The sequence below is a fragment of the Primulina eburnea genome, chromosome 8 (genome assembly GCF_022965805.1).
Source record: "Primulina eburnea isolate SZY01 chromosome 8, ASM2296580v1, whole genome shotgun sequence".
Classification (NCBI taxonomy): Eukaryota; Viridiplantae; Streptophyta; class Magnoliopsida; order Lamiales; family Gesneriaceae; genus Primulina; species Primulina eburnea.
The window spans coordinates 27,704,349-27,717,656 of record NC_133108.1 but is presented as its reverse complement, the minus strand read 5'-3'; positions in this window follow the sequence as shown (position 1 = coordinate 27,717,656).

Here is a 13,308-nt window from a genome sequence, read left to right as displayed (position 1 = left end):
TGAGGCCAAGGGCAGTGTACTCTACACAGTGTCCGATGGTATTGCGAAATACAGAGGTAGAATGTGGGTGCCTAATGTTGATTCGATCCGAGAGGATATTCTGACAGAGGCACATGCATCTCCGTATTCCATTCACCCAGGAGGTACTAAGATGTACAAGGACCTGCAAATCTTGTATTGATAGCCGGGGATGAAGAGAGACATCCGTCGATTTGTGTCTGAATGCCTCACTTGTCAGTAGGTGAAGGCAGAGCATCAGAGGCTAGCAGGAATGCTTAAGCCACTCCCTATCCCCTAAGTGGAAGTGGAAGAATATCACCATGGACTTCGTTGTTGGATTTCCAAGGTCATTCAGAGGATTCAACGCTATTTGAGTTATAGTGGATCGACTCACTAAGTCCGCGCTCTTCTTGCCAGTAAAGACAACTTTCTCCATGAAGCAGTATGCGGAGCTCTATATCCGGGAGATAGTCCGATTGCACGGGAGCCCAGTTTCTATTGTGTCCGACAGGGACCCGAGGTTTACATCGTTCTTTTGGAAGAGTTTGCATGCAACCATGGGGACGAAGTTCCTATTCAGTACAATTTTTCACCCTCAGACAGATGGCCAATCTGAGCGAGTGATCCAGATTTTGGAGGATTTATTGCGAGCCTTTATGATCGATTTTTAGGGGACTTGGGAAGCGAAGCTTCCTCTAATGGAGATTACATACAACAACAGTTTCCAATCATCTATAGGTATGGCTCCCTACGAGGCATTGTATGGAAGGAAGTGTATATCGCCGATTCATTGGGATGAAGTCGGTGAGAGCAGAAATTGGTCCAGAGATTGTTCAGCTGACTGCAGACGTGGTGGTCAAGATTCGAGACAGGATGAAGACCGCTCAGAGTCGCCAAAAGAGTTATGCTGATAAGAGAAGGAGAGATCTCGAGTTTGCCGTAGGTGATCACGTTTTTGTAAAGATAGCACATATGAAGGGTGTTATGAGATTTGGGAAGAGAGGAAATCTCGGTCTGAGGTTTATTGGACCATTTGAGATTCTTGACAGAGTTGGGACACTAGCTTATCGTGTTTTCCTTCCGCCGAATCTGGCTGGTGTACAAAATGTGTTCCATGTCTCGATGCCGAGGAAGTACCTAGCTAACCCATCGCATGTTTTGAGCTACGAGCCTTTGCAGTTGGCTCCAGATCTGTCATATGAGGAAAGACCCATCCAAATCCTAGACAGAGACGAGCGTAGACTTTGGGCAGGGTGACCAAGTTGGTCAAGGTCCAATGGTTGAATCAGTCAGTGGAGGAAGCCACTTGGGAGTCAGAGGCGGACATGAGGATTTGCTATCCAGAATTGTTTGGTAAGATTAAATTTCAAGGACGAAATTTATATAAGTGCGGGAGGAACTGTAGAACCCAAAATCAGTACACGTAAATCCCATGCATTTATCTAATTGTTAAAGCATTTATTTAAATTCAAAATGAGTTTTAGCCATGCATGATTTATTTAAATGCATTACTTTAAAGTATTTATGTTTATGTGATGCACGTTAAAATGTGTTTCGAGTTTCATGTTTCAGGCGATTATTCAAGGAGGGATCGAGGAATAGAGACTGGTGACGAGTTTGGCAATCTTTTTTTAATGAGGTATTTTATTTTAAGTTGAGGTTGGGGAATTTTAAATAATTTATTACGTTTTAGCATTTTTAAAGCTTAATTTAATTATTAGGCGATTTTAAGATTTTTAAAAGTTAGCAATAGTATGTTTTTTTTTAAAATTAGAGGATTTTATTAAATTGGGTATTAGTTTACCATTTTTATTAGTTTTTTAATTGGTTTAACATTTTAAATAGCATAATGAATTATTTAATTAAGCAATTTTTTCCCTAATTACTCACTCACACACACTTACACGTTTTTACACACACCAAAACACACAACACACACCTACACATCTTATTTTTCAGAAATTTGAGAGCAAAAGCTAGGGTTCCTCAAGTTTGTATTAGCCGCTCTTCTCCTTCGAATTTTCCAGCAACTTTTCTTTAATTTCGTTGCAAGAAAATAGTGTCACGTTCATCCCGGATCAAGCCTCGCACCATCTCCGCTTCGGTATCGCTGTGTCGGTAAATTTTAATTCAAAGGCACGTATATTCTTTCTTTTATGCATCGACCTCGTCATATTATCCGTTTTGTTGTTATTTATGCGTAAAAATATATGTGTGATGTGTATAAGTTTGAGCAATGATATTTGGATCAATTTTGAAACGGTTTTTGGATCACAAATCACGTTTTTAGTGTCTTTTCAAAAACTGCGATTTTTCAATCGTGATTTTGAGAAAACTTTCAACATAAAAATTATAAAACTTTTTGATACCTTCAATTTGACAGTAAATTTGAATTATTTGGATAAATTGAGTGAGTTATGATCATTTTTGTGGGACTTCTCAAATTACGTTTTCAGAAAATTATGATATTGATGTGTTCTTGAAGTTTTATTGTTGCAGGCTTCGTTGGGGATCGACGGGTGATCGTTGCTGCATATAGGTATATTTTTAATGATGTTGGGATGGTTATTTATGTTTCGTTTCATGTCGTTAGGCACTTGGGAGAATGAGTAGTCGTGAAAACCATTTTGTTGTCAAAGATCATGTTTACGGGTTTATTGTGTACTTGTGATGCATGGTCGTTTTGGGGCAATTGCATAGGATTAAGTCGATGTTGTAGCATCCTAAGATGGGTCTCGAGGTGTTGGTTCATAGCCCGTACAATCGAGTTTAGAAGGTTAGGCAGCACAAGTATTAAATTTCCGTGGGTTTCCAATTAGCGTAGGTACCCGGACCCCCACACGGACCCTTACACGGGGTCCATGCCTTTGTTTTCTTCTTGGTGTCAATTTTGCAAGCCCACACGTACCCTTGCACGGGGTCCGTGCCCTTTCTTCTTTTCGGTATGTCTTTTAACGAACCTACACGGACCCGGGCACGGGGTCCGCGTACTTCATGTTTTGGGAAAAATATGTAGACTTCATTTCAGGTTATTGTTGGGGTGCAAGATAATGGTTAGTACGATGATTAAATGAGGTCGAGTCCCGAATGATTTAGAATGTCATAAGTTATTTATTTACTTTGGTGGTGAGCAAGATTACCTACGTCTAAATTATGCAAGTTCAGTATTTAAATTCATGTTAGTATGTTGCAGTAGCGGCCTCAAGCGAGATCCAACAAATCCCTCAACGTCAAGTAAGTATGTTTGACGTGCAAAATAAAATACGTTTAAGTTTTTGAGGTATGCTAAATGTCTTGTGACCAATTTATGATTGGGTTTGGAAGTCGGTGAACGTGGCCAATGACCTCTCCACCCCGTTAAATCATGAACATGTTTAGATCAGGATTGGAAAGCGTTTAAGCATGAACGGGGACCAATCCACCCGTTAAAGCATGAACATGGATCTCATGTATGTGGCAGTGGATTTTTCCTTGTCAGCCCAGTACTGTGGTTTAGTCTAATCAGGCGATTTATGTCATGGGTCACTTGCTTTGAAACATGCCTCTACGCAAAATTATGAAGTTTATGTATGTTCAATTATGTACAAGTATGCAATCATGTTGAGAAAGGATTCACGTTATGGCACATCTATGTTATGTATGTATGTTCAAGTTAATTTCAAGTTCAGTTTCAAGTATGTAATCTCTATTTTGAAGTTGCATGTGATTTTATTACGTACTACTCGTTACTTCCAGATTATACGTGTTGAGTCTTTAGACTCACTAGACTTGATCGATGCAGGTGAGGATGTTTTGAGGAGTCTAGGGGTGGAGACCAAGGAGTTGGATTGGACTGAGCAGGTGGCTAGACCCGAGGACCGCCCAAGTTTTAAGTATTTATGAAATGTCAAGTACTCTGATTTCACGCTATTGGTTATGATATTTTGAACAAATAGTTTTGTCAAACCTTATTTTTAAATCTTTTGTTGCATCTACTTTGGGACGTACGGTTTACTTTATCGAATTTGAAGTTTGATTACTCTTTTAAGAAATTTTTTACTTATTCCGCAAATTTTAAGTAGCAAAAAGTACGGTATATTACAATATTATTACCATAAAATTATACAAATACATACATTTATTTTTTTTACACCAACTGACATAAACGGTAACAAAACGGCTAGTTTTTGTCCTATAAATATGATCTCACAAACACATTCAATCACTCAAACTTTCTCTTCTTCTCTAAAAATTATTATTCATCAAATTTTCAAATAAAAAAGAAGATGGCTTGCTCAAGGTTATTTTTATTTATTTTGGTTATCATACTCACGAGTCTTTATTTTTCGGATAATATCTTCCTCGTGTGTTTTCTTTATTTTTACGAATTCTTGTACTTGTTGTTTATCCATTAATTTTTATTGCAATATTCATTAACTAATAAAATGAATCATAATTTTTTTTATTACCACCATGTCAAACTTGGCAAAGCTCGAATTAATTGCTCTTGATATTACGGGGAAAAATTATATGTCGTGGACTTTCGATGTAGAAATGCATCTTGAGTCATTGGGTCTAAATAAGACCATAAAAGAAAATGGCATATCCACATCACAAGAAAAGGCAAAAGCCATGATATTTTTGCGTCGATATCTCGACGAGGGATTAAAATGTGAATATCTAATTGAAAAAGATCCCATGGCTTTGTAGAAAGGATTAAAAAAAAGATTCGAACATATAAGAGAAGTTATACTTCCGACCGCCCGAGATGAATGGAATATGTTGAGATTCCAAGATTTTAAAAAATTCAGTGATTACAACTCGGCGATGTATAGACTAATCTCACAATTGAAATTTTGTAGGCACGAGATTACTGAATTGGAAATGCTTGAAAAAACACTTTCCACTTTTAACGCATCGAATATAAATCTACAACAACAATATAGAGTGCGTGGATTTTCGAGATATTCTGAACTTATCGCATGTCTCCTTATTGCGGAAAATAATAGCGAGCTGTTAATGAGAAATCATCAGGCACGACCCCACTGGTTCAACGGCATTTTCTGAAGTAAATTTCATAAGCAAAAATGAATTTAAATCTGGAAACCAAAATCAAAGTTATAGACAAGATTTTGGTCGAGGACGAAATCGAGATCGTGGTCATGGACGTGGAAGTGGTCGTGGTTGTGGACGCGACCGTAGTTTTGAAAATAATCGAGACAGTTACTTCTATGACTCATCTCAAAAGAGCGTCCCAAACTATCCACTGAAAAAAGGCATCATGAGAATATGAGTGTTAATGAGAATCACTCCAAAAGATTTGAAAGTTCTTGTTTTAGATGTAGTACTCCAGGACATTGGTCCCGTATTTGTCGAGCCCCTGAGCACCTTTGTAAACTTTATAAAGAATCAATAAAGGGGAAAGAAAAGGATATCAACTTCACTGAACACAGTGAACCTTTGAGTGATTCAACTCTTTTTATGCTAGAGATTTTTTGATTGATTTCTCGGACAATGATCAATTTTCTTGTGGAATAAATATGTAAAATATTTTACTTTTCCATGTACTCATAAGATAATGTTTTATCGTGTGTTATATTTTTACATATGTATTGTATTTTATTTTATTTTTATACTTGTATTGTCAGTAATTTTATTTCATTGCATTTTTTGTTGAAGTTCAATTATGGAAAATGATATGAACAAAACTGAAGTTTGCATACCTGATAGTGGTACAACGCACACTATCGTCCGAGATAAAAGATATTTCGTGGAACTAAAACCAACAAAAACAATAGTGAATACAATATCAGGTCTTGTAGACTTGATTAAAGGTTGAGGTAAAGCACAATTTTTGTTACCTAATGGTACAAAATTTTTTATCAATGATTCTTTGTATTCACCACAATCGAAAATAAATTTGTTGAGTTTTAATGATATATATTCCCATGAGTATGATATTCAAACAATGAATAAAGAGAATGAGAAATATATGTGTCTTACCACATATAAATCAGGAAATAAATATGTGATTGAAAAACTATCAATGCTCCCTACTGGATTGCATTATACACATATAAGTCTCATTGAATCAAACATGGTAATTGATAATTCTTCAATGTTAACCAATTGGCATGATCGATTAGGACATCCTGATTCAACAATGATGCAAAGAATTATAGAAAACACACATGGTCATCCGCTGAAAGACCAGAAGATCTTTCAGAATAATAAGTTTCAATTTAAAGCATGTTCTCTTGGAAAACCTATTATAAGACCATCACCAGCCAAAATCCAAACTGAATCACCAATTTTTCTTGAACGTATTCAGAGTGATATTTCTGGACCAATCCATGCACCATCTGGACCATTTAGATATTTATGGCATTGATTGATGTCTCCAGCAGATGGTGTCAACTCGAAATGTTGCATTTGCAAGATTACTTGCTCAAATAATAAAATTGAGGAATCAATTTCCTGATTATACAATCAAGAAAATTAGACTTGATAATGCTGGTGAATTCACTTCCCAAACATTCAATGATTATTGTATGTCTATGGAATCACTGTTAAGCATCATGTTGCTCATGGGCATACACAGAATGGATTGAATGAATCATTGATTAAACGTCTGCAACTGATTGCTAGACCAATGATTATGAAAACAAAGCTACATATTTCTATATGGGGACATGCAATTTTACATGCATCTGCATTAATTCGCATCAGACCAAGTGCATATAATAAATACTCCCCATTGCAGCTTGCATGTGGTAAAGAACCAGACATTTCTCATTTGAGAATTTTTGGATGTATGGTGTATGTGCCTATTGCACTACCTCAATGAAAGAAAATGGTACCTCAAAGAAAGATTGGAATTTATATCGGTTATGATAGTCCATCAATCATTCGATATCTTGAACCTCATACAGGCGACGTGTTCACAGCACGTTTTGCTGATTGTCATTTTAATGAGGAAAACTTCCCAATGTTAGGTGGATAAAATAAACATACCGAAAAAAAAATTACATAGTATGTATCATCATTGTTACATCTGGATCTAAGAACAAAACAATGTGAAAAATATGTACAGCAAATTGTGCATTTGCAAAGAATAGCAAATCAAATACCAGATGCATTTACAGATGCAAAAGGTGTAACTAACTCATATATACATGTTGTAAATGATCCTGCTCAAATTGAAATTCCAAAGAAACAAATTGAAAAAACTCATGATGTCATAAAACGCCTGAAGCGTGGAAGGCCAGTCGGTTTTAAGGAAAAAAATCCTCAAAAAAGAAAACTCATATAGAAAAATAATGATCACAAAATAGAAAATGGTGTTCCTGAAGAAACACATGATGATCACAAAATAGAGAATGATGTTCTTGAAGAAACACATGATGGAAATGTTCTGTCAGAACCACAAACTGACGAGAATCGTGAAATCTCTATCAATTATATTAATACTGGAAAAATATGGAATCGAAAAGATATAGAAGAAATTGATGATACATTTTCTTATAATGTGGCAATCGACATCATAAATGATAATGAAGATCATGAACCAAAATCTTTTGGTGAATGTAAAAATCGGCAGGATTGGATAAAAGGAAAGATGCAATCCAGGTTGAAATGAATTCGATAAATAAACGTAATGTTTTTGGACCCATAGTCCTTACACCTGAAGGTGTAAAACCTGTTGGATACAAATGGATTTTTATTCGAAAGCGAAATGAGAAAAATGAAATATAAGATATAAAGCTCGACTCGTTGCACAAGGTTTTTCTCAAAGGCCTGGAATTGATTATGAATAAACGTATTCTCCCGTGATGGATGCAATTATGTTTTGGTATTTGATTAGCTTGGCGGTATCTGAAAATTTAGAAATGCGTCTTATGGATGTTGTTACTACTTACTTATATGGATCACTTGATAGTAATACATATATGAAAATCCATGAAGGATTTAAGATGCCTGAAGAACAAAGTTCAAAACCCAGATAATGTTATCTTGTGAAATACAAAAGATCATTATATGGGTTAAAGAAATCCGGCCGAATGTGGTATAACGGCTAAGTGATCACTTGATGAAAAAGGGATATATAAATAATTCAATATTCCCTTGTGTTTCCATTAAGAAAAAAACATCTGGATGCGTAATTATTGTTGTATATGTTGATGATTTAAACATCATTGGAACGAATAAGGAAATTCAAGAAATTGTGTCATACATGAAGGAAGAATTTGAAATGAAAGATCTTGGAAAAACCAAGTATTGTCTGGGTTTACAAATTGAATAAAAATAATGTGAAATATTTGTTCACCAGACAAATTTTACAGAAAAGATCCTTAAACGTGTTAACATGGATAAATCAAATCCTTTAAGTACTCCAATTGTTGTTAGATCATTAAACTTAGAAAAGAATTCATTTCGTCCATGTGAAGATGATGAAGATATTCTTGGTCCAGAAGTATTATATCTAAGTGCTATCGGTGCCCTTATGTATCTTACAAATTGTACAAGGCCTGATATATCTTTTTCCGTAAATTTATTGGCAAGATTTAGCACATATCCAACAAAGAGACACTGGAACGGAATTAAACATATATTCCTTTATCTACGAGGAACGACATACTTGGGACTTTTGTATTCAAAAGATGCTAATCCAAGTATAATTGGTTATGCCGAAGCTGGATACTTATCTGATCCACATAAGAAACGTTCTCAAACTGGATATGCATTTACTCATGGAGGCACTGCAATTTCTTGGCGTTTACAGAAACAAACACTCGTAACAACTTCATCAAATAATGCCGAGATTCTTGCACTACATGAAGCAAGCCGTGAATGTGTATGGTTAAAATCAATGAGCCGACATATCCAAATCTCATGCGGATTATCATTTGACGAGAAGCCTGAGATACTATATGAAGATAATGATGCATGTGTTGCTCAAATGAAAGAAGGATACATAAAAAGCGACATAACTAAACATATTCCTCGTAAGTTCTTCGCATTCACCAAGGAGCTTGAGAAGAATAAATATATTGATGTTAGTCACATTCAATCAAGTGAAAACTCATCAGATCTCTTCACAAAGACACTTCCTACTACAATATTCAGAAAACACATATATAATATTGGGATGTGCAATCTACGAAATTTGTTAAGAATTGTTTGTGTCAACATGTTTACGTGATTGCACTCTTTTTCCCTTACTATGGTTTTTATCCCAATGGGTTTTTCCTATTAAGGTTTTTAACAAGGCAGTATAGAAACACGTAATGAAGACAATCATTATGATCATTATCACAAGGGAGAGTGTTGAAAATTAATTAAAATATGTGTGTTGAATATTTGAATGTTGAAAATAAGAGTTGTAAATATTGAAAATTTGTGTGCGATGATGTATGTAATGATGAATTTATTTTTCGATTATTTGTAAAGAAATTGAAACGTCTACCCTTTTTATTGCTTTAAAAGTACTAGAAATTTTTTTTTTAAAACACTCAATTTTCGGCCATGTATACTTACCACATGACACTATTTTTATAAAATATTTTACCCTTTAAAATAAATACCAACCAACTAGCATTTTAAAAATCAAGTGCAATAGTCATAAAATGAAATTGTCAACTATTTTGCCCAACCTAAAAAGCAATAATTTGAAAAGTATAGTTCATACTAAACCTCTGAAAAATCTCTCAAAAAGCATAAATAAATAGTCTTAAAATCTTTAACATGAATCATGAGTCGTAAGTCGTAAATGCGGAAAAAGTAGAAGCACTGGTCCTCGGGTTGTGTGCGCCTTCAGCCTAGTCAAATCATCCGTCAAGACCTCCCTCAACCTCACATGCATCCATCACACTTAGTGAGTCTAAAGACTCAACACACCATAATCTTTATAACAAATAATACATATAAAACCACACGCAACAGTGAAAATACTTTTACGTAAAAATAACTTTTTCATGACCTGTAGACATAAACTTTATCTTTTTCCTTTTCCTCAAAACATAACATAACATAAAACATTTTCATGATCATAAACAATTTTTCCTTTCCCTTTTTCCTTTGTTGAATTCAGATCGTTAATTGTGACTTTCCTCAACATGACATAAACCTAAAAAATCGATGGATCCATCTACATGAAACCGTAGTACTGGGCGGCGGGGGACACCAACAACACTCTCACCTGTCAACTGGGCCTTGGCCTATCTTTTTTTCGAATACAATACGATCGTCGGGCTTCCCTCTGGGCCTTTTCCCATAAATGGGCTCCCCTGGGACCTTTTCCCCTCACGATATTCCACTCTTACCATTACCACATACCGTTACTGAAAGGGGATCGGTTACGGTGACCGAATGCACAACGGAAGTTTAAACATTTTAAATTTTACAAGAAAATTTCGGCCACCATGCATTGTGTGTAGCAAATACAATAAAACACCAAAATGTCATACATAGGATGTTTAGAAATAGTTACCTATCAATCTCAAGAGATTGATGATGGCACCAATTGGTTGTAAACAACTTGGCTCTTGAATGGATGACAAATCTTTAAGCTTCCAACCTCCAGAATTAGGCCCACCACAAACTAGGTAAATCACCGCTTAATTTACACTAGAAAACTAAGAGGATTTTTCAAAGAGAAGAATTTTCTTTCCTCAACACTTGAAGAAGAAAAATGAGAAATTTTTGGAGAGAATTAGTCTCAAATTTCGGCCAAGGTAGATGTGTAATGGGGGGAAGAGAGACTAGTCTTGGTTGTGGGAAAAGGTGTTGCAAAAAGTTGCATGCCATACCAATTTTTTAATCAAAAGTATTCCCCAACCTTTCACCTCCCAAGCATGCAATTCTACTTGGGCTTGTAACAATTACAAGGCCCATGGATTTTATTTAAATGTCTCAAACACATTTGAGACCATTTAACAATTACTTGATTTTACTCAAGCCCACTAGTTTAATAACTATTTTACTTCTCAACGAGATCTACAAAGCTAGCACTTGTGTGGCCCTCAATGGTTCATTGATAGAACTAGCTTTGGGTTCACATCTCCATGTGATTCGGACTAAACATGTCCTTATATGAGCATACCCCAATTGCTCCATTCTTACTTATCAACTCCTTGATAACAAGAATGTCATAACTCAAGTCTGATAGTACCCAACCAATCATGTTAAACGCCTAGCAGCATCGCTTACATGATTCCCTAGGTATCAAATGATAGTGCCTGCAAGAACCATTTAATTATGGTTAACGTACCGTACGGTCCCTTCAACTCATATATCCCGATCGATTCGACAACCATTGGTATATCGAGAGCTGTCAATGAATCGATACTATGTGTCATGTCATAGTTGCATCGATGGTGTAATCTATGAAACCCCTTTCATAATTACCACCATACTCTGATAAGAGATTTCAACCTACATACACATGATAACACATAGGATATCCATACCCGAAGGTAAGCGGTGAATCCCCGACTACAATGCATCAACTCCTTTATGTTTCGACAGAACACCCAACCTTGCCAACTGATGACCCCATGAGAGTCGGTAAACAAGTCAAAGTGTAATTCTAGCACATAGAGACTCAATGTTGTCCCGGGTCATAAGGACTAATGGTGTACAACCATAAACTAAGACTTTTCCACTCGATAAGTGAGAACCACTTGGAAAGTCCTTTATGGAGGGTTGTTCAATGCACTCTACAAGGAGCACCTATCTGCATGTTCGGACATCACAATGTCCCCTACCAATGAAACATGGTACTCACATCGCAGATACTAGTCTCGAACTCGAGCGGCCTATATCCTTCTTAGTGGCGGCTGAATCGACTAGGAACCGTTTATAATATACAGTATTACAAATATGAGTTTCATTATACTCATTATATGAGCATCTCATATTCTTTCTACTATTTGTATATTCAAGGGCTTTTTCTATGCAACTAGCATGGGTATACAGATAAAGATGCGTCAAAATAATAATTTCAAATATTATTAAATTAAAGATTGCTTATACATAGAGTTTCATTGTGAACACTCGGCCAACACTTGGCTCGACGTGCACCTACTCTAACAGTTACCACATACCGTTACCTCAATAGTCACAATTACTTTACTTCCTTCAACGTTTAACATTCTCATCACTTTATAAAATCATGCATAACATCACATTTTCGTTTTTGAAACCAAGCAAGCAACATGTATTTTAAATGTCTTCCTTAAATCATAAAATCCCTTAGACATTTAAAAATCATAATTTAATCAAGAACATTTCATAAAAATTTAAAAATAATCATAATATCATAAAAACAACATTTAGGGCACTACCATGACGTTTACTAATTTTTTAGGTGAAAAAAGACCGTTTTACCTCTGGACATAAAATTCCTCGACTTTGACTTTTTCTTGAATTCATTGACTCTATCATGACCCAATTAATTATTTAAGCCTAAATTAATTTTCCCATAATTTTATTTTGAATAAATATTAAACTTTTTTCATTTATCTATAATTAATCGTTTTGACGGTGTTTTGATTCCCGAAAAATCCCAAACTTTAATATAAAATTCCTAAATTCAAAATTTAGTCCTTTTGTATTATGTTAGCCCTTATGAACCACGACTCGACCCCCGTGAGCCATTTTCCAATTTTAATAGTTAAAAAACCTAAATTGACACCTAAAATTCGATCTCGAGCCAACTTTCGATTTTCACGAGTTACCCCCGCGCCATGTTGATCCAAAACTTGGCCAACATCCTAAAGTACCCTACTGGACCCTAATTTCACCAAGAAACCCAGGCCAATCCCAAAAACATGAGCCTCCACTAACCCCCTAAGCTGGCCGAGAACCCTTATGGCAATAGGACTCTATAATTTGCATCCCAACCCTTACCAACGAGCCCATCCCTTGAACCAACCACCCTTGAACCCTCATAGGACTCTATTGCATCCCCTTAGCCCGGCCCTTGAACCACAGACCGAGCCCCAAGCTCCTGGAAGCCACGCGAACCTTGTGTAACTTTGGGGTAGCTTCTCGGGTAGAGTCCTAGCATGTCTAGGACTCTTCCCCAACCCCTAACTCGAGTCCTAGACTCTCACCCTGACCCATGACAGCCCGTGGCTGAACCCTGGCCCAAGCCAAGGCCAAGCCTCCCCCTTGAACAAGGAACCCGATCACCCCAACCCTTGACAACAAGTTTTACGTTTTTCCTGGTTCTATACCTTTCTGCCGTGGTTTAGATGATTGGTTAGGACTCTAGTTCACATAATAGCTTTGCTTAAACATAAAAGACATCATGGCAGCGCCTTTAGT